Here is a 21,067-nt window from a genome sequence, read left to right on the forward strand (position 1 = left end):
CTGTGAGATGGGGAAAATCACTTGGTGAGAGAGTGGCTTAGTTAAGCATATATTAAATTATTCCAAACTACAGTATTCTTTTATCATATAGCCAGAATGGATGTTTTCACTGCAAGCTTGAAGTAGTTGAGTTATTTTAGTAGCTGATTCAAAGAATTTGACCCAGTGGTAGTGTAGATAGTACAAGAGAGACCTAGAAGAGCAAGTTTGCAGGGCCTCCAAAGCACCAACTTAGAAGTCATAGCAGGAAACTAGGAGAGGAAATTGGCCAGTTCAGTGAGGTTTATTTGTTAGGTGTAGGAATCTGTAAAGTTTGAAATCCATGTGTTTGCCTATGGTGCCCTTGTCAGTTAAAACCTCTAAATTTGCAAAATTCCCTCTCTGATATTAGTTATTTTGCTTGTTGAGGACTAATTGCTGACTTCATATGGACATAGGAAAAATGCAGGAAGTGGAAAGGTACTATCCTTTCTTTCTCTGTTTTGTATGTGTACATGCTACCTCTGATATACCTACCTACTCCATCCATCTTATTAAAACCTTGACCATCTTTAATGGTCCAGCTCAGCAACCACTGGCTTCATGAAGCTTTTACAGACCTGGTAGCAAGTGTTTATTTCCTATTCTGATCCCCCTTTTATGCTGTGGTATCCTTACAGCCTTTCTCTGTGTGTTTTATGGTGTAATTATTTATTGGTATGTCTGATGTTCTGTTTTTAGTTTTAAGCTCCAAGAAGAGTTTGAGTCATACCTTTTTATCCTTCATGAGGTCAACCAAGGGGCTGAGGAGGAATGAGTAGGTGTTGGTTGGATGATAAAATGAATAAAAAAGAGGCAAAAAATAAAAAAAAAAAAACCCAACCCACAACACTACCACTGCAGCTGCTTTTTTCTCTCTGTAGTCACAAAGAGGGGCTTTTGCATTGCATTTAAAGTGTTTTGTGTTTAACAAAAAGCACATAGACCCTTTTTGAAGTCTTCATGTTCTTATATTTAAACCTCAAGCCTTTGAATACTCAGATCTACAGTGGGACTTTTGTAGAAATGTTAACATATATGGCACGTAGTAGGGGCTTAAAGGATTATCAGGAGAATTGAATAAATAAAAATGTCAAGCAAAATCTTAGTGTACCAAGTAAAATTGTTCTAATTTTTTTTTAGCTTACAGATGCTCTCCTAACATTTTTCTTTACTGATAAACCCTGTCCTTCCTCCTTCGACCCATGAAAGACTTAGCCTCCCTTGCCTAACTTTTCTCATAGCTGACTACATTCTGTTTACAACTGTCTACTCTGAACGTTAGTACCTAGGCAAAAGCCTTTTTCTTGGCATAAATATTTTGACAGAGAATTGAAATTAAGTATCCCAACTTAAAAAAAAAAAGTATTCTCATGCTTGCTCTTCTGTCCATGGAACAGTTTTGTTGGTATTGCCCTCCTTTTAATATTCTTTTGTATAATGAATAGTGTGTCTGTGAGAAAGGGAAATTAATTTGGCTTCTTTATGGTATACTACTGTCCTTACCTAAGATGAAGTTTTTTTTCTTGAAACTGGAGGTTTCGCCATCCCATTGGCCCTCAGGCTTAAATCTCAAGGATCTGTCATTATTGCTAACACCAGCTGTAAACTTCTGGAACTCAGCCTTTTTCTGCTGTTTCATACGCAGGGCGCTTTGCTCCGGTGGTGGTGGGAAACGTGGTTGGAAGGGGTTAATGTACACAGCCAGCCTGTGCAGCTGGATGGCATTCTTAAGGAGGGTTCTTTCTCAAGGCCACAGGAAACTGAGGGCGGCTTTGGACAGGTTACAGGCTGTCAAGTAGGGCAGTCTGGTGAAGAGTGAGTGAGCTCTGCTTTTGAATTAGCTTTCCACAGAGATTTTTGTTTAGGCCTGGAGCAGGGAGCCAGGCTTGAGACTCTTGAAATGTGCCAGCTGAATCAAAAGCCTTCAGTCATAGGGTCAGACTAACAGCTTTTCCTGGGAGGTTGTACCTTTTGTAAACAACATTGAATAGACAGAGAAGGCAAAATCCAAGCCCTCATGAGGAGGATACCTGGACACCCTAAAATAAGGTAAATGAGAAGTGGGACATACATTTCAGGTGAGTTGAGTGGATCCAAATGGAAATCCTGTTTGGTAATCTAGCTGTTGAAAATATATAGACCTCTGCCTTGCAGTAATTAAAGTCCAACCCAGTAAAGTTCTAAAATGATTAGAAAAAACACATTATTAACCCTATGTAAGATCGTTCTGCTGGAAAGAGTAGACAAGTGTCTTTAACAGTTTCTCGATCCTCAGGGAAGAGATTCTGGCTCTTTCAGAGGAGATTGGCTCACAGAGACTTACTAATTTTACAGAGTCCACATATATAATCAACCAGATTCTGGATTAGTAAACAGACACTGCCAAGCTATGGTCACCTTCTTTAGAAGATAGATGTTTCATGAATCCAACAGCTTAATATTTACTAATTCATAACATGTTTGTCATTTATCAGGAAATTATTGTATACAGTTCCCAGTTACAAACACGATTGTATTCTAAAAGTTAATTGTAATTTGGAACTTAGAGTGTATTGTCCAGAGAAACAATTTTGGAAACATTGGTAAAGGACTCAGTTTAGCACCCAAATTATATTAACCATTACTGTACTGGCTTCCACTTCCCTTGTCCTGGGTGAATTCTTCCTCTCAGCTTCTTTTTGTGCTGAGGCAGGAGCATTGGCCAGGGTGGAGTTGAGTACCCCCATGTCAGAGAAGCAAATCCACTGAGTCTGAGAGGCAGTGTTTATGGAAAGGGTGAGGTGACTAAAGAATGAGGAAATTGGGGGCTGGGTTTGCTTTGAGAAAGACTGTAAGGCATTGGGAGTGATAAGGAGAAGGGAAGGGCTGGGTGATTGGGATTTAGAGTGCAGTGGATTTTCTTTCCCTCCTTTCTCCTCACTATTCCTATCCCTCCTCTCTTTCCCTCCCCATTCTCCACTGCAGGATTCTGCTAATTGGGTTTCTGACCTCAGGCAAGAGTGAGTAGAGGAAACTGGAGGAGGGGAGTTGGCTGCTGTGAGGAGTGGTGCTGGGAAGCCCTGCAGCCAAGAAGGGTGAATAGCCAAATATGAAGGTAAAGGAGGGTGAAGGGAATACCCCTGGCCGTAGAAACTGTAGCTTTTGGTGTTCCCAGATGGGTCACCGTTTGCTTACTGCCCTGGGTTCTCAAAAGCAGTTTTGTTGGGAGCCAGATTGTGAGAAACTCTGGAGTATTCTGGTGCCTTTTGGGTATAGTTAGGAGCTCTCTTGCCTGAAATGTTTCAAACACGATTACCCTCAAATACATAGCAGGCAGCAGGCCTTTCTGTCTCACTGGCATTCAGGTTAATGAGTGCTTCTTTATTAATATTATTTAAGAAGTTTGATTTTCATAGGGAAGTTTGTAAATTTGGGCTGTTAATATTAAAGAGTTATAGACAAATTAGCAAAATAATAGTTTGCCAATATGGGAATTTTCCTTTTGAAATTGTAGTGGATTTCTTAACTCTCTAACCAAGAAAAACTTTCCCTGGAACCTTTCTACCTTTTTCCTCTGTTGTTTAATTCTTATTATAAGCACTTCAAAGAAAATGAATGATTATTGAGTTTTCCTGGGTAACCTAGCAAGCCCTCAGTTTATATATTCCACAATATTGACCCATGTGTAAATCACTGTGCCTTCAAAAGTGAAAGGAGAGTGCCTACTCCCCAGAGTTTCTGTCCAGTGAGGCAGCAGACAATTACAGGGCAGCATGGTTTTGTGATTCCAAACTTTGTCTGAGTTATACCCCAAGAAGGGTGTTAAAGATGACTTCACAGGGCACCTGGCTGGCTCAGTCAGGGAGGAGCATGCAATTCTTGATCTCAGGTTTGTGAGTTTGAGTCCCAGGTTGGGTGTAGAGATTACTTAAAAAAATAAATTAAGATAAAGATGACTTCACAAAGGTGGTAAGACTAGACCCAAGGCTTATAAAAATGGACAAGATTGAATTTGGCATTTAGGAGGTCATTTTTTAACCTTGATAAGAACAGTGTCAGTGTTGCTCTAGAGGAAGAAGCCAGATTGCAGACTGAGGAGGATTTCAAAGAGAGGAAATGGAATCAGCCAATGTAGATGGCTGTTCTTGAAACTTTGCCCAGAAGTCCCCATCACTTGACAGGTTTGGATTTATCTTTTGGTTTTCCTCAAGCACCAAGATTCAAAATAAAATAAACTTCAAAATAATTTCTTCTTAATCAGTAGACCCTCATTTCTGATGAAGGAAAGTATTAAGTTTTTTGTTTGTTTTCTCCCCATTTTAAGCACAAAACTGGGCTTAATGAGCTGGCCAAATGACAAATCGTCTAAAATCCTGTTATGGCTTCTGTGTTGTAAATCATCAGACCTAGTCTCTCTTGGGTTGCATTTACCATCTGGTGGTAGTGTTGGATTTTAATGTAATGATTAAAGTATAAATTAATAGCCCTAATAAGCATTTCCACCTTATTGTAGCACTGATAAGATTATGCACTGTTAGAGGGTAAGGGTTAGGACTCCTGTATCTCAACAGAAGCCTTTTACTGGGAGTTATTTACAGCATCATCAGCTCAGGAAATATCAAACATTTGTATGGCTCTTTAACTTTGGCTTTCTTGTGTTGGAATCATAACCTCACAATTTTGGCAAATCTGTTTGTTTACATACTTGCCCTGCATTTGAAACTGCAGCTAGAAGCATTGGATTTTATTTCTTGGCAATAAAGTTTTTCTTTTTTCCTTTCAAATTAATTATTAGCAGTTAGTGAAATTGCAGTATTTTTTCCAGCGCTGTCACTTTGGTCTCATTTTTTGCCAAAATAGATAAGTGATATTTTATCAAACATTATGCTTTTCTGTGGTGGAATGTCACTTTATACTTTTGGATGCATATTTTTAGTCAAGAGATAGAAGAACAAATATCCTAAATTATGATTGTGTGTACACACATACATCCTGTCATGGTAAAAATACATTGTGTTGAGATAGATGATATTTGCACATTTGGGGGGTGGGTGGCATTATTTTTAGAGATGATTGGTTTTCCATTGCTAGATTTTTATTAAATTTTTGAATAGTAAAAATCTAAAAATTTTGTAATTTAGCCAAGGATATCATAATTTTGCTTTTTAAAAGTTAATAATCAATTATATCAGTGAGACAGAAATTGCTTTGCAAAATGAGCTTCTGACCTATTTCCTAGAAAAACATTCTCAGTGTGAACCTTTTGGGAAAGGACACCTGTGGGGAGGGGACAAGGATGGCCTTCATTGTTTTCCTAAACATTTTTAATTCCTGTAAGGACCTGATTGGTAAAGATAATCTGGTAATCCATCAATCTGTAAATGGATTAAGCCTGTTAATAGGATGTTTGGAACTTAATGCATTTTTGCAATAGAAATAACTGTGAGTAGGTCTTAGGTTCCTAGCCAGCCCACAAGAACTTATTTAGCTTCTGATATGTGAAAAGTGCAATGGAAATTAATAGCAAATAAAATTGTGGCAATACCAAAACAGAACGATAAAATAAGATTTTTGTAACTTTTAAATGCTGATACATTCAAGGAGGTGTAAAAGGTAGTGTGTTGAGGAACTTATTAGGAAGGAACAGGATGAAGAAGTGGAGAAGATGAACTTTGGCTCACCATTCCTCCAGGTGGTTCAGGGGAATTCCAAATCTAGGCTCATGTTCTTTTGTAGGGTGATGAGTGTATTCATATTTCAGGTATTCGTAAGTAATGCCTGTGCTTTGTATATTACTTTTGTAAGCTTTCTGTGTTCTTCCAGACATTTCTTTTAAATGCATCATCTTTTCCTGGAATTACATAGATTAATTTGGTATTTAGGGCAAGCCCTTTATTAAAAAAGTAGACGTGTTTATATGAGCCTATTTATTTTAATACTTTTTTGAAACTATATTAGTAGCGAAGTGTAGCAAAGTGTGCCACAACTCAAAGAGCAGTTTGAGTTGTAGCACATTTGGGTGTAGGAAGCTACAAAGTAGATGTTTTTTTTATTAAATTCTGAGTTAAGTTCCAGAAGTGCACTGCCTAGTTTCCTCTGGGTGGTATAGAAAAACTACTTTGGATTAGTCTGAGTCTGGTAATCGTGTTTGTGGATCTCTGAAGGTTAAAAAAAAAAAAAGTATTTGCAAGTAGTTTTGACGTCAGACAGAGATAATCTATCTTTGGAATTATAAAAATTGGGTTGACCAAATAGACTATCAGTGGAGTAAAGTGTGATGGTAGTATTTCCAGGAAGAACAGCTGTCTTCTGCATTTCTCAGCCCTTCTTGTTTGCATGTATTATAGAGCCATTTTGGTTCCATATAAGTGTGCATTGGAGTAAGGTTGTATTTGGTGTTATCATACCCTTTTATACAAGAAGAAATCGAATCACGGTGATGGTGACTTCAGGAAAAATGGACAATTAAAATACAATGAGATTCGTGATTCTGAGCCCTAATGTCCAAGTGTCTGTTTACCAGACTCTCCCATTTATCAAAGTATTTTGATTTCTGCTTCAGGAAAGGTGAAATAATAAACACTGAACAAAGAAAATCAGTTCCCCCTGAATGTTTGGATAAAAATAAAAAGGAAAACAAACACATTTAGCCTTTTTCTGTTTGAAATGGTGTAACTGCTTATTCTTGAGCTCCCATGGATTCCATAGAAAACTTTGTTTTACTTAGATCATATATTTTTTTGAAGTCAGTTTCTTGGTAACATTTTTGACAAGTTGATATACTTTGGCATATGTTAGTATCATCTGAAACATTAGGAATTAAAGAATAGATTTGGTTTTTGATAAATTTAGAATAGCTCGTTCTTTTTTCTTTCGTCATCTGAAAAGTAGTTCCGATTTGAACTGTTTGGCAATTGTAATTTCAAGTCCAGGAAAGTTGGTGTAATATATACAGAAGGAATAATTGGTGACTTTTTTTCTGTCTTTTCTCTTGGTCTTTAGATGTATCTGCAGTCACAAGTAAACAGATATTTCAATTTAAATGAGTAGCTGTTTCATTTCTTAAATTTTCTTTGCATAGTTCCACTGTTGGAAACATGAGGGAAAAGCACAGTTCCTCACTGCTGCCCTTTTAGGTTGTGGGAAGTACTTGGGGTGGGAGGGAGGGATGAATAATGAGCTCATTCATGAGTCCAGATATGATTTATTTGGTATCACGTTTGGGTGAGGAAACTTAAATGGGGACCTTTTGGGTATTTTGAGAAATTTGGAAAGTCATATATGTCTTTTAATGGTTCTAGGTTAAATGTAAATTTTAGAACTAATAAGAGTCATCACAAATCATCCAGTGCAATCTCCTCATTCACTGATGAAGCCAAGCCCAGCAAGACATGCTGACTTTTTCCACGCCACAGAGATGGGAAATTGCAAAACCAAGACTCCAACCTGCTGCTTCAGAATACCACATTGCCCCTTCTAATGCTGTTGTGGAACCATTGCAGTGAAAGTCAGCAAGATTTAGAAAACTCAAGTGATCTTAGTTGTTGAAAAAAGGTTTAGGTTTGCTTGTGACATTGCCTATTTTCTTCAGTTATGACAGATATTGTTATCCCTATTAGGAAGGAGGGCTGCACACAGCTTATGAACACAGGATTATATGGCTCGTGTTTTTAAGATGATTTCAGGTGATTTCAGAGAGATAAGGGCTCAAACTAAGCAGAAACTTTTTAGCCAACAAATACCTGTGCTACTAATATATGTTAACAAAACTTTCTTCCCTCCACTATCTGACTCCCCATCAATCCAGTTTTTTGCCCACCTCACCAAAAGTCTATCAACCAGGTAATATCAAGGATAAGAAATGATCTTAACATCAAATAGCACAGACTCTATACTAAATAGTAATAGTTACTATTTACTCAGTATTTCTGCTATGCCAAGCATCATGCTAGGAGCTCTCTCATAGTCCCTTCTATCCTATAAGGCAGATATTATCTTCTTTTACAGATGAGGAAACTAAGACTTAATGAGTTTTAAGTAACTTGCCCAAGGGCACGCAGGTATTGTGTAGGTGAACTCAATATGGAACCAAGTTCCTGAGACATACTGATTTTAAATCAGGATATGTTCATATTGTTCTGTGCTGTGAAGCATTGGTTTTGCCTTTTTTTTTTTTTTTCTTTTTATGTTTGATATCGGTAGAGGTCTGTGAATCTTCTCTCCAGGAAACCTTGATGGACAAAGTATTTCTGTCCCAAATTTGTTCAGTGTCTAGAAGGAAAACACAAGGACACCTGCAGTGATATGTATAGATGTCACTGAGCATTTTCAGAGGCTCCAGATTTTTCATGCTAGAAGAGCTCATTGGTTGGAAAGTTTTTGTGGTTAGGAAATTGATGTTTCAGTGTTTGGAAACTGAACTATTCATGCCATATTTGCATTTAGTCAAGGTAGTGATGTTAAAATGGGTTCCTGTCATTTAGTACCATTTTATGGGGAAATTAATGACACTGGGAGGACTATGCATGTCTCATATTTTCCCACTGATTTACGTGAAAGTTACTTTTTTAGCTATTATCACTATTCCTGATTTCATTCTTTGTCAAATACTTTCTGACCTCTAAAACACTGTAGTTTAATAGTTAATTACTATTTATGGATCCCCAAAGTAAATAATTTTGTAAGGCTGAAATACCTTTTATAATAATATATCCTTATTATCGTAATGAAAAAAAACAGATTTAAATGAATGGTAGGGGATTTTTTCCCCCAAAGAGGCAGGTGATACACTCTCTGGTTGAATATTGGAGGAGATAGGATTTCTGCAGTCTTGTGAATTATGAGAGGGCAAGACCTGGAAACTGGACAAGGAGCACATTCAGTTAGGCTATAGTTTGAGAGAAAATCTTAGATGAGCACTGCTAGCATCATTTCTGGGGCTGCTGACATAGGTCACAGTCACTGGCTTCATCTACCAAGAGGCTTGTGGAATATACCTCCAAGGTGACACTGATCATGATGCCTCTGTGACTTTTTAATTTGGTATCTTGTATTCATTCTGCCTAGGCTCAGCTGAATTTAGCTAGTCTTATTTTAAGCAAATAAATGCTGAAAGTCATGTAGAAAACATATTTAAATTCCTTTTGTGTACACCCTGCTGGGCATTTTAACACTGTGTCTCGTGTAAAATAATTACAGTGCTAATTATGGCTTCTCCAAAGCAAGCCTGGTAAGTAAGACCTATACTTGGGTATGAAAAGTAGATACATGTGTATGAAATAACTCAAACTGAATTATAGGACTTCTGATAATTCAGACTTCTGATATATTTGTAGTTTTTTTCTCTCAATCCAAATTAATTAATCTATCCAGAAATAACTCCCCAATTGGCTCCATTGTGAGGATGTCTCATTACCAAAGAGCATGTAAGTATGGATTTTTTAGTCTACAGATGTGGATACATGTTTCACTGCCCTATATCACTTGTTTCCTGCCTCTCCTCTTCAAATGTTTTGTGCTAAAACAGGATGAAGAGGGGATAGTGGAGTGCCATGCTCTGAAGGCTTTTGTTATAGGAGCCTGCTGAAATCCTGTTGGCCTCGATCTGCCAGTTTTCCATGACTCTGATTCCCAAAGACTCCTACCTAATGACAGTTGATTTAAAAGGCATCTGATTCCCATGTAAACATAGTGACATTTTAACTGCTAACGGGGACATTTTGAAGTCATTTTATTCCATAGCAGATAATCAACTACTTCAGAGACAGTTGGTGTTTTAGATTTTATTTTATAGAATTTATATAGAGAATTTTGGTAAAATATAGATTTTACTTTTATAGAAATTAATAAACTTAATTCCCCTTGGATAAACCAGAAACCAAATAATTACCTCTTACTATGTCCTTCTCTCAGGCTGGTCTCAACATTTGGAAATGGGGGGCGGGGATAGGGGAATTAGACAAGAAATCAGAGAAACTAAGGAGAGTTCCTATTCACAAGGAATTTACGATTAATCTGGTTTATGATTTTTTTAAGTTGAAAGTGTTACTGACATAACTGTAGATTCATGTACAGTTGTAAGAAATAGTACAGGGGCAGGGTGTTTGGGTGGCTCAGTTGGTTAAGTGTCCCTTGGTTTTGACTCTTGGTTTTGGTTCAGGTAATGATCTCACGACTCATGAGTTCAATCCCCACGTTGGGCTCTTCACTGAGGGTGGAGCCTCCTTAAGATTCTCTTTTTCTCCTTCTGACCCTCTCCCCAGCTCACTCTCTCTATAAAAAAAAAAAAAAAAAATTTTTTTTTTTTAAAAAAAAAAAAGAAAGAGGGGCGCCTGGGTGGCTCAGTCCATTGAGCATCCAACTTCGTCTCAGGTCATGATCTCGCAATCTGTGAGTTTGAGCACCGCATCGGGCTCTGTGCTGACAGCTCAGAGCCCAGAGCCTGCTTCAGATTCTGTGTCTCCCTGTCTCTTTGCTCCTCCCCCATTTGTGCGCACACACTCTCTCTCTCAAAAATAAACATTAAAAAATTAAAAACAAAAAGAGAACGAGTACAGAGAAAAACTAGTATCCTTTTACAAGTTTCTCTTCATGGTAACATTTTGTAAAATTATAGTAAAATAGCACAACCAGGATACTAACATTGATACAATCTGTTGATCTTACTTAGGTTTCCCCAGTACGTGTACTCAGTATGTATATATGTATTTAGTTCTATGTAATTTTGCCACATGTTGGTTTGTGTGTCTGCCATCACAGTGAAGATGCTGAGCAATTCCATCGTTGCAAAGATCCCCCTTGTTACCTTTTTATAACCACACCCACCTCTCACCCATCTCAGTCCCAACCTTGGCAACCAATAATCCATTTCAAATTTTTTGTCATTTCAAAAATGTTATATATAGTGGAATCATAATTCATTCAGCATCATTTCTGGAGATTTCATCCAAGTTGTTGTATGTCTCTATAGCTCTTTCCATTTATTGCTGAGTAATATTCTAGTTAAAGGACATCCAGTTAAAGGGCCATTTCTACTGTTTGGCTCTTAAAAATAAAGCTATAATCGACATTCATGTATAGGTTTTTGTATGAACATATGTTTTCATTTCCCTGGAATAAGTACCCAAAAGTACAATTACAGGTTATGTGGTGATTGCGTGTTTAGTTTTAGGAGGTGCTGCCTCCTAAACTAACCTCCTAAACTGTTTTCCAGAGTAGCTGTACCATTTTACTTTCCCACCAGCAGTGTATGAGTGGTCCAGTGTCTCTACACCCCCTTCAGCACTTGGTGTTTGCCACTTTTATTTTTAGCCATCCTGATAGGTGTGTAGTGACATCCCGTTGTGGTGCAGTTTGCATTTCCTTAATGGTTAATGATGTTAAATATCTTTTCATGCACATATTTGCCATTTATATATCCTCTCAGGTGAAATCTCTGTTTCTTTGGCCCATTTTCAAGTGAGACTTTTTGGTTTATTGTTTTTTTATGTGTATATTTTTTAAATTTTATTTATTTTTGAGAGAGAGAGAGAGACAGAGCATGAGCCGGGGAGGGGCAGAGAGAGAGGGAGACACAGAATCCGAAGCAGGCTGCCGGCTCTGAGCTGTCAGCACAGAGTCCGGCGTAGGGCTCGAACTCACAGACTGCGAGATTATGACCTGAGCCGAAGTCGGACGCTCAACTGACTGAGCCACCCAGGCGCCCCATTGGTTTATTGTTTTTAAAGAATTATCTCATAATTAAGCATCATTTGGTGCCCTACTCCCTAGAGAATAAAATTCAAACTCTTTACCTTAGTAAATAAGACTTTTTGTGGTCTGGCCCCAGTTGGCCTTTGTAATGTCATGAGTTTGCCTACCTGTATAAGATTGACCAACATTCCTAAGCACCCTGTTCTCTTTCATAGCTTTGTTCTACTACCTGACACACCCTCCTCCAGACAGATTATCTTTCATCCTTCTAGACCTAACTCAAATGTTACCTTTCACGGAACTCTCCCTTTCTAGTGTAGGAAAGGTAAGAAAATACCCCTACCTCTTCCACCTATCCCCTTGTCCCACTTACCCGGTTCTGTTTTTCTTTCTAATAACACTTTCTTTTCCCATCAATATATTATCTATTTCCCACTTCTCTCCACTACTAAAATACAACCTGCATGAATGAGTGAGGCATTTAACTTTGTTACATCACTTTCTCCCCCATGCCTAGAACAGTGCCTGACATATAATAGGCACATTGTAAATAGTTCTTGAAAGACTGAGGAAGTAAATTTGTGGATACTTGTGTTGCCACTCCCTTCCATAGCATGTTACCTAACATACCCTGTTTACAGTGTAATAAAAGTAATAGCTACCATCTACTGTATTGATTGTATACCAAGCAGTACAGGTCACCCCTTTCCTTCGTCTGCTTTTGCACAGCACTACTTTATTATTCTATCCTAGCAGTTTGTTAGCCTCTCCCTACCACTCCCTCCAAAAAAAGAAACATAATATATAAGAAATATAAGAATAAATATTATAAGCATCTTTGTGTCCCTGGCCTCAGCAGATACCTGGCACAAAATAGGTGGTCACATCTGAGTAAATAGTTGTCAGGTTATATATTGCTTTTACTTGTGTGAGGTCAGAATCCAGCTGCATTTTGAGTAAACCAGTGTCCCACTGACTAGGCTTCCAGAATGCACAGGAAACATCTGTTAATTTTGGAAAGCTGTTACACTGATTTGGAAAATTATTGCTATTTGCTAAAACAAAGCTCCCTTGAAGAAGAGAAATTGGGCTAAAAGACCTCACATGAGTCTGTCTTTATTAGATAGTGAGCATCCTTACATGTTGTAGAATTGTTAAGCAAGAAACTTTCCATTCCACTCATTCCACTGGTCATGTTACAAACCTGCAGAAAGAAGCCATAGGCCTAAATTCCCACACGAATCTAAAAGCAATTTTTAACAGTCTCTCAAAGTATGTATCTTAAGGTGCCTATCGTGATGTGATGTGCGATTCAGAAAATGCAGATAATTTAATACTAAAAAAAATATTTTTATAAAACTCTTCTTAAATGAAAGATCTGTCTCTATGTCTTACATGTAGTAAGAAAACTGAAAGTTAAAAAATAAAAATCTAAGCGGTTTGTAGGTACCCAAAGGAGTTAGCCAAACTGTTAGGATGTCCCAAAATCAAGAGCTTGGTGAAGGCCTTGTGCAACTTTTATATATATGAGGAAATGATTAGAGTGATTTAGCTATAGAAAATGTGCTTTCTCTTATGGGGTCAATTATCCATATCATTATTTTAGGATTTGAACATCTGGTCTGCTGAAATATGTTATTTAAACTCTGTTGTCTGCAAATAAAGTATATTATCAACAACAATCTCGAGTAGTCGGGTATCCAGATGAGAAAAATATAAGAATCTTAAACAAAAAAAATTATGAAATCTGGGGCACCTGGGTGGCCCAGTCGGTTGAACATCTGACTTTGGCTCAGCTCGCAGTTCATGATTTCAAGCCCTGCGTCAGGCTCTGTGCTGACCGCTCAGATCCTGGATCCTGCTTCAGATTCGGTGTCTCCCTCTCTCTGCCCCTTCCCCACTTATGCTCTGTCTCTCAAAAATGAATAAATGTTAAAAAAAAAATTTTTTTTTAAACTATGAAATCTTCTAGAAAAATGTTAACTTAAGAAAACTTTTTACCCTTATCTTTTAGTGTTCTCACTATACAACAGATAAAAGCTGATGTTCTAGCTATTAAGAAGACCAATAAAATAATAGGATATGTTTGTGAACTTGTACAGATAACCTGAGAAAGCTATTTAATAGATTACACGTTTCATCCTAGTATTAAATTGTGTTTCCAGTTATATTAAATTGTGTTTCCAATTACAGGTGCTTACTGCATACCAAGTATATGCTAAGTACCATATTTGGGGAAGGATAAAAGAAACTTTTAAAATGAGAATTGGGAGGCGCTTGGGTGGCTCAGTTCATTCGGCGTCTGACTTCGGCTCAGGTCATAATCATACAGTTCGTAAGTCTGAGCCCTGTGTCGGGCTCTGCTGACAGCTCAGAGCCTGGAGCCTGCTTCAGATTCTGTCTCCCTCTCCTGTGCTTGTTCTCCCACCCTCTCCCTCTCTCAAGAATAAACAAATATTTAAAAATAAGTAAATAAAATGAGAATTGGTACTAGGGTTTTAGCAAAGAATATAAAATAAAGGTCTGAAGGGTGAAAGTTTTCTGTGACTATTAAAGAAATTAGTTTTGGTCTCATTAAAATATATGAACTCTTTGTAGAGCAAAATTTAAACACTGAGAAAGTAAGCAAATACATTAGCTCTAATAGGTTCAGGGGCTTTTTGATGGTAAAATTAGCTTAAGTATGTTTTCATACCCAGTGTTTACTTGATTACCTGTTGATGGTTTTGTACAGTGGGCTAACATGAGATCTTAACCGTTCCATTGAATGTAGCCTTGTTAGATTGATTCTCAATAGTAGTAATTCTAAGCATCTTTAATTCTTACTGAGCCCTTCCCACTGCTAAGGAGCAAAGTATTTTCGCATACTCTCCTGTACTCTACAGATTACTGTCTTTTCAGCCTGCTTGTTGAAGTCTTGGCTCCAGTAAATATGTCTGCTGGCTTTTCTGCTAATGCCCTGTGGGTTGATTCCATAAGTTAAAATCTGTGACTGTGAGTAGGGTTTGTTGGAGTTTACAGTAGCTTCTATCTTACTATACTTACCTGATGTTAGGGTAAAGATGTTCTTTCTTCCTTGGGTTTACCATACAGGGAATTTATCATTTTCCTTGACAGGTGGTAGACAATTTAGAGGGTTGGAAGTGTGTTCATTTATAGTCTGTCTACAGGAAGTATACTGAAAATTACTGCTGTAATTTACATGTCAACATGGTCTGATTTTTGTTTTGTTTTGTTTTGCATTTTATAGGAGGCTTAGATAGGGATGGCTGTCTCCAGCCCATCCTTCCCCCTTATCTTTGATCTTTTCTTCCTATTATATACATACATATATATACATATATATATACACACATATATATATGTATGTATATATATACTGTATATGAGGAATGCTTGAAATAATTGAAATTAGTAAGCTTGGGGGAAGGAGAATGGGGATTTTCTGTATTAAGTTTTTAAATTATAAGCATTACATAGAATCCTTTTTTTTTTCTTTTAAAGTTAAATGTACATAAAGCGAAAAGTAAAATGTTCCTTCCTTTCCCTCTCCTTATCCCCCTCCATTCTAGTTGAGAGAAAAGGTTTTCTGGGGATTCGTTTGTTTTGTTTTTTGATATGGAAAGTTTTAGAATAAATGGAAATTTTAGGGGTAGTTAATCTCTGTTCCCAGGAGGCCTTATCTTGGAGGTACTTGAGAAAGGCAAAGGCTGTCAGAACTGTTTCCCCTAGGCAGGAAGTCTTCCTTCTTGTGTTACCTCGGTGCCTAACACAAAGCTTAACTCACCAGGAACTCAGTGAACAGCTAGGGTAGTACAGGCACATGTCACAGATGGAAGAGTGGATCACGTTCCTGGATAACGCTTTGTCTTTCTACCTGCTCCTTGTATCTCTCCTCTTTCCCTCTTTTCTTACTATTTTCTGGTACCTTAATTTGTTCTTACTTCCTTCCTCTCCTTTTTTGGTGCCTTTAGCTAGTGGCTCAGAGCAGGGGATCAAGGTTTTGAAGTGCTGTCTACTAGACTTTCTACTGTAGGATGAACATCTGTAATTAGAAAAGAAATACAGGTACCTTGCTTTACATTGCAAAGTAAAGTTCACATAACTAAAAGAATCAGCAACTTCAATGCATAAGTGACATGTGCTTTTTATAACTTTCAGAGGTCTTTGTAGCCTGTGTTGCTCATTGTGATCTTTATTTACCAAAGAGGGATAAAGCTAGTGTTTAGAAAGGTGCTTTTAAAAGTATCTTGAGATCTAATAGGACACCTCTAAATTAGGTGGTGACTGAAATTCTTTTAGAAATAGGAAACAGTGTTGTGATATGGGTAAAAGTGTGATTATTCCAAGCTTCAGGATATTACTGTACAAGTAATAAACTCCCAAAAAGAAGCAGTGAAGTAAAACATTTATAACAAGAGTAGGGGTGACCTGCTACAAAATCATGGCTCATATGATCTCATTGCAGGAGTTCTTTACTCAGCCATGTACACTGATGATGAGCTGTTTCACATGACTGATAATGCAGAAGCTTCTGTCTGAAGTCATTTTTTTTACCCAAGTCTAGACTTTTAAGTATCTGGACTAATTGTTTTTTTAATATTACAGATGACACTCTACATGTACGAAGTGAGAGAGCATGCATGCAAATACCAGGCATTGTTGTCAGTACATTATTCATATAAGTTTGTTTGATTCTCATAAAGCCCTTTCAGGTAGGCACTATTATTATCCCCATTTTATGGATGAAGAAACTGAGGCAAATTGAAGTTAAGAGCTTATCACTCATTTTCACTTAGTAAGTGGAAGAGCTAAGATTAAAACAGAATCAGTTTGGGGGCACCTGGGTGCCTCAGTTGGTTAAGTGTCCAACTTCAGTTCAGGTCATGATCTCATGGTTTGTGGGTTCAGGCCCCACATCAGGTTCTGTGCTGACAGCTCAGAGCCCGGAGCCTGCTTGGGATTCTGTGTCTCTCTGTCTCTCTGCCCCTCCCCTGTTCGTGCTCTGTCTCTCACTCTCTCAAAAATAAATAAAAACATTTAAAAAAACAAACAAAAAAACAGAGGCCATTTTGCTCCAAAGCAGATATTCTGCTCCTTCTGGGTAATCTACTAAAGCAAGGGTCAGCCAACTTTTTCCACAAAGGGTCAGATGGTAAATATTTTTACCATGTAATCTCTGTTGCAACTGTTCAGCTCTGTGGATATAGCATGAAAGCAGCCATAGACAGTCCAAAAACAAATGTGCTTGACTATGCTCCAATAGAACTTTATTTGTAGACACTGAAATTTGAGTTTTGTGTATTTCACAAAACATTATTCTTGATTTTTTTTTTCACCATTTAAAATGTAAAAACCATTCTTGGCTCATGGGCCTTACAAAAAGAAGCAGACTGGACTTGTCTGTTCATACTGTACTATTTTTGTGCGAGATATTAGGATAAAGTCCACTAATTTATTCATCCATGCAGGAAAGAGAGATCAGGTATCATACTAAATTCTAGGTTACCAAGGATGAACAAGAACAAAACCTTCCAGTTCCTTTTGCCATTCCACTTAAGTTCTACTTCTTCTCATGTCTGGTTTTTTTAAGAATTTATCTTCGGGGCTCTTGGGTGGCTCAGTCACTTGAGTGTCTGACTCTTGGTTTCAACTCAGGTCATGATCCCAGGGTTGTGGGATTGAGCACTGTGTTGTTGATTGAACCCTGCTTAAGATTCTCTCTCTCCCGCAGCCCCTTTCCCCACTCCCTCTCTCTTAAAAAAAAAAAAAAAAAATTCTCTTTTATTTCCTGTCCGTTGCATGTACCAGACATGTTCATATTATCCGATTTAATCTTCATAGCCAGTAGTGTTATCTGTTTTATAGTTTAGAGAAGTATAAAATAAAAGAGCCTAAATAGGCAGCCATTTACACACAGCCAGGTGAGAAGTAGAGCCTAGATTCAAATGCAAGTCTGTCTTAGGTTTAGGTGTTTTTTTGTTCGCTTCACTGCTGCTTCCTCTTTGCTCCTGGGAATGTATGAAGCTATGATGAAATGCTTTTGACCCTGTCTAAAGGGAATTTGTGTATCTCACTTCTAAAATGGCATGCTTATTTTTACTCCCCTTCCATTTGCCCTGACTCTAGCTTTCAAAGATGCTATCTATACAAGTTTGATAGAAATGTTAAGATGTTTCTTGGTTTCCCAATCAAGGAAGCAAAGGAAAGAAAGAAAGAAAGAAAGAAAGAAAGAAAGAAAGAAAGAAAGAAAGAAAGAAAGAAAGAAAGAGAGAAAGAGAAAGAGAGAAAGAGAGAAAGAGAGAAAGAGAGAAAGAGAGAAAGAAAGAAAGAAAGGAAGAAAGAAAGAAAGGAAACAAAGAACAAGTTAATAATTTAACTAGTAGAAAGATACACTGATGCATGGGAGGAAGAATGGAGGAAGAAAACCCATGTCCTTTCCTGATGCCCTCTACTGCCTCTCAAGTCTTGAAAGAATAGGACTGTGTCCTTAGCACGCTCTGAGAAAGAAATGGGTTCCAGATGAGTCTTTGGGATTATTGATGATTCATAGGGGGCCTGGAGTAGATTTTTAGGACAGTTCTTTTGTGGACAGTACCTGAAGAAGACAAATGATAAGTAGAATTGTTCATGTTTAGTTTTAAATAAGGAAGTGAACTGATGTGTTCATGAGTGACAGTTTAACCTCCTCATCTTTGACTACTTATGGGTTCCCAAGAAGCTTACTATCCTTTTCCCCATGGCAGTGGGAAATCCCAATTACAGGTTGTAGTTCCTATTAGAAAATGGAAACACTCAAGTAGGCTTGGCTAAAATAAGATCTGGGACTGAAAGCAGATGTCTCTTGAGTTTAACTACTGGTTTCCTTGTAATTCCCTACTACTTTATTGTAGTGGGGTCTGTATTTAAGGTAACATTTAATATTCTGTAGCATGGAATATGTCATTTCTGTAACACATAGCATTAATACCTTTAATTTGAAAATTGCTGAAGTTTATCATGACAGACTTCAGATGCATATACTAAATATAACTAGGTGTACATGAAGCTAACTTGATACACCCTTCAATGGGATTTATTAGGATAATTATATCCAAAACTACCAGTGCAACTGCTTTGTACTTAAGGATCCCAGAAAATGGCACCCTCTGCAGTGGTTTATGTTTAATGAATAATTGATTAATAATTTGTTATCTAACATTTATTTATAATATGTTATGTAATTTCTAATAAAACTTAGTGTTTAATTTATAATCTAATTAATAACTTAATTACTGATGTTTTAATTATTTTTTATTCACCCTGTTGGTAAGGGAGGGATTTCTGTCCTTCCATTATGGAGATGGTCAAACGCATGACACCTGACAGAGGAGGTAGACAGTAATTGGTTGGTCACATATACAGGGGAGGAGGACATAGCCCTCCATATAGGCCCACACTGAGCTTGCACTTGGGAACAGAATGAGTCACCAGGGGCCGTGGAAAGCAGGCTATACAGTATCAAGATAATGGGTCCCCTTTGGTTCCCATGGGAGGATATGATTGGCTGGTTTGAATAATTCCATATGTTGGCAAGGAACTAAAATCCTCTACTCAGGTGTAGCCAGAACTGCCCCTGTGATAAAAAAGGTTGTTTGGCTAGGGCACCCTATCTGTGGGAACAGAATAGGAAAGGCAACTTGCAGTCAGGCCGTTTGGCATCCTCTTCATTTTCCATGGATGTCAAGACAGAATACAATAGGTATTATACCATAGTAGTTTCATACTGACTCACAATCAAGAGCAGAGCATGGGCAGAGGGAATGATCGTATTTTCCAAAAGGCCCACCACCTTTTCAGTGGCTGTTAGGATTATGATAAAGAGATATTGGCAGGAGCAATGTGGCATGTATAGTAGACAGAAAAACACATGGTCATCCTGATTAAGAAGATAGTCAAAGGATGAGGTGTTTATGTCTTCATCAATGAGTCCCACTCCTCTGGCCCAGCTCCCCGACTAGGTTCCCTACTCTAGTGTTAGAACCTGGCAAAGCCAAGGAGAGGAGTGGGTATCCCCATTTACTATCATGGATGGATGATTGTCTTTTCTGCCATGGCTGCCCTCCAAGAGAGGGATCTGTCTCTAATTTGGTAGACACTCTTAGCTTCTCATCACACAGAAATCCCCACCACCACCCTGCCTCCAGCACCTTCCACAACACTTCAATTCCTACCTCCAAGCCTTTGCTTATACTGCTTCCCTTCCCTCCAACTTAGGATGCCTTTGCTCCTCTTTATTCATTGGAGTCTTTCATGTGCTTGTGCCTTAAATTTCTGACTGCCCCAGCCTGCATGAGGTATCTATTTCTCTGGTTCTGTAGCCCTTAATGTCTGTGCACTGACTTTAACATTTAGCATGCACTAACTTTTAGTTGTACTCTTCAGAAAATAGTCCCTGCCTTTATCCTAATTCTTGTGGTATTAATTCCTTCTGCCTTTATCTGTATAGAAAAGTTTCACTCAGCAGGTAAAAAGAGAAGCAACCAATAGAATTTACAGTTTGAATATTAACTAATTCTATTAGATTATCTTCATCCAGCCCCTAAAATAATATGATACATAATAAGTCCTCAATATTTATTGAAATAAATGGCATAGCAGTTTTATATTTTTTAAAAAATATGTAAAAATGTGTGTAAATATGTGTGTGTGTAAATGTGAAGCATCCATGTGTGTATGTATGTCTAAATATGAAGCACCCTCATGTAGCCCTCCCAACCCCTTTATTTCTAGTGGCCTTTGTGTGGTACTAATGAGTTACATAAAGGGAAGAAAGGATGTTGGGTCAACCCTAACTTTATTGAAAACTGTTTTATTTTTCAACACAATAAACTTTGCTATAATGACAAAACTGGATTGGCAACCTGCTATATTTTATTTGGAAGCATTTCTCCCACCCCACCCCCCCCATCTAATATATTTTATTTATTTATTTTTATTTTTAAATTTACATCCAAATTAGCGTATAGTGCAACAGTGATTTCAGGAGTAGATTCCTTAATGCCCCTTACCCAAATAGCCCACCCCCCCCACCACAACCCCTCCAGCAACCCTCTTATATTCTCCATATTTAAGAGTCTCTTATGTTTTGTCCCCCTCCCTATTTTTATATTATTTTTGCTTCCCTTCCCTTATGTTCATCTGTTTTGTAGCTTAAAGTCCTCATATGAGTAAAGTCATATATTTGTCTTTCTCTGACTAATTTCGCTTAGCATAATACCCTTTAGTTCCATCCACGTAGTTGTAAATGGCAAGATTTCATTCTTTTTGATTGCCGAGTAGTAATCCATTGTGTGTGTGTGTGTGTGTGTGTGTGTGTGTGTGTGTGTGTGTGTGT

The 21,067-nt window shown here is 37.8% G+C and overlaps 1 protein-coding gene across 4 annotated transcripts in view; it reads left to right on the forward strand.

The window, feature by feature from the left end:
* Positions 1-21,067, forward strand: part of FGD6 (FYVE, RhoGEF and PH domain containing 6) — a 116,265-nt gene that overhangs the window by 8,314 nt on the left and 86,884 nt on the right. The window lies entirely within an intron of this gene.

Source organism: Herpailurus yagouaroundi, unplaced genomic scaffold, assembly GCF_014898765.1.
Source record: "Herpailurus yagouaroundi ecotype Mexico unplaced genomic scaffold, PumYag 182, whole genome shotgun sequence".
Classification (NCBI taxonomy): domain Eukaryota; kingdom Metazoa; phylum Chordata; class Mammalia; order Carnivora; family Felidae; genus Herpailurus; species Herpailurus yagouaroundi.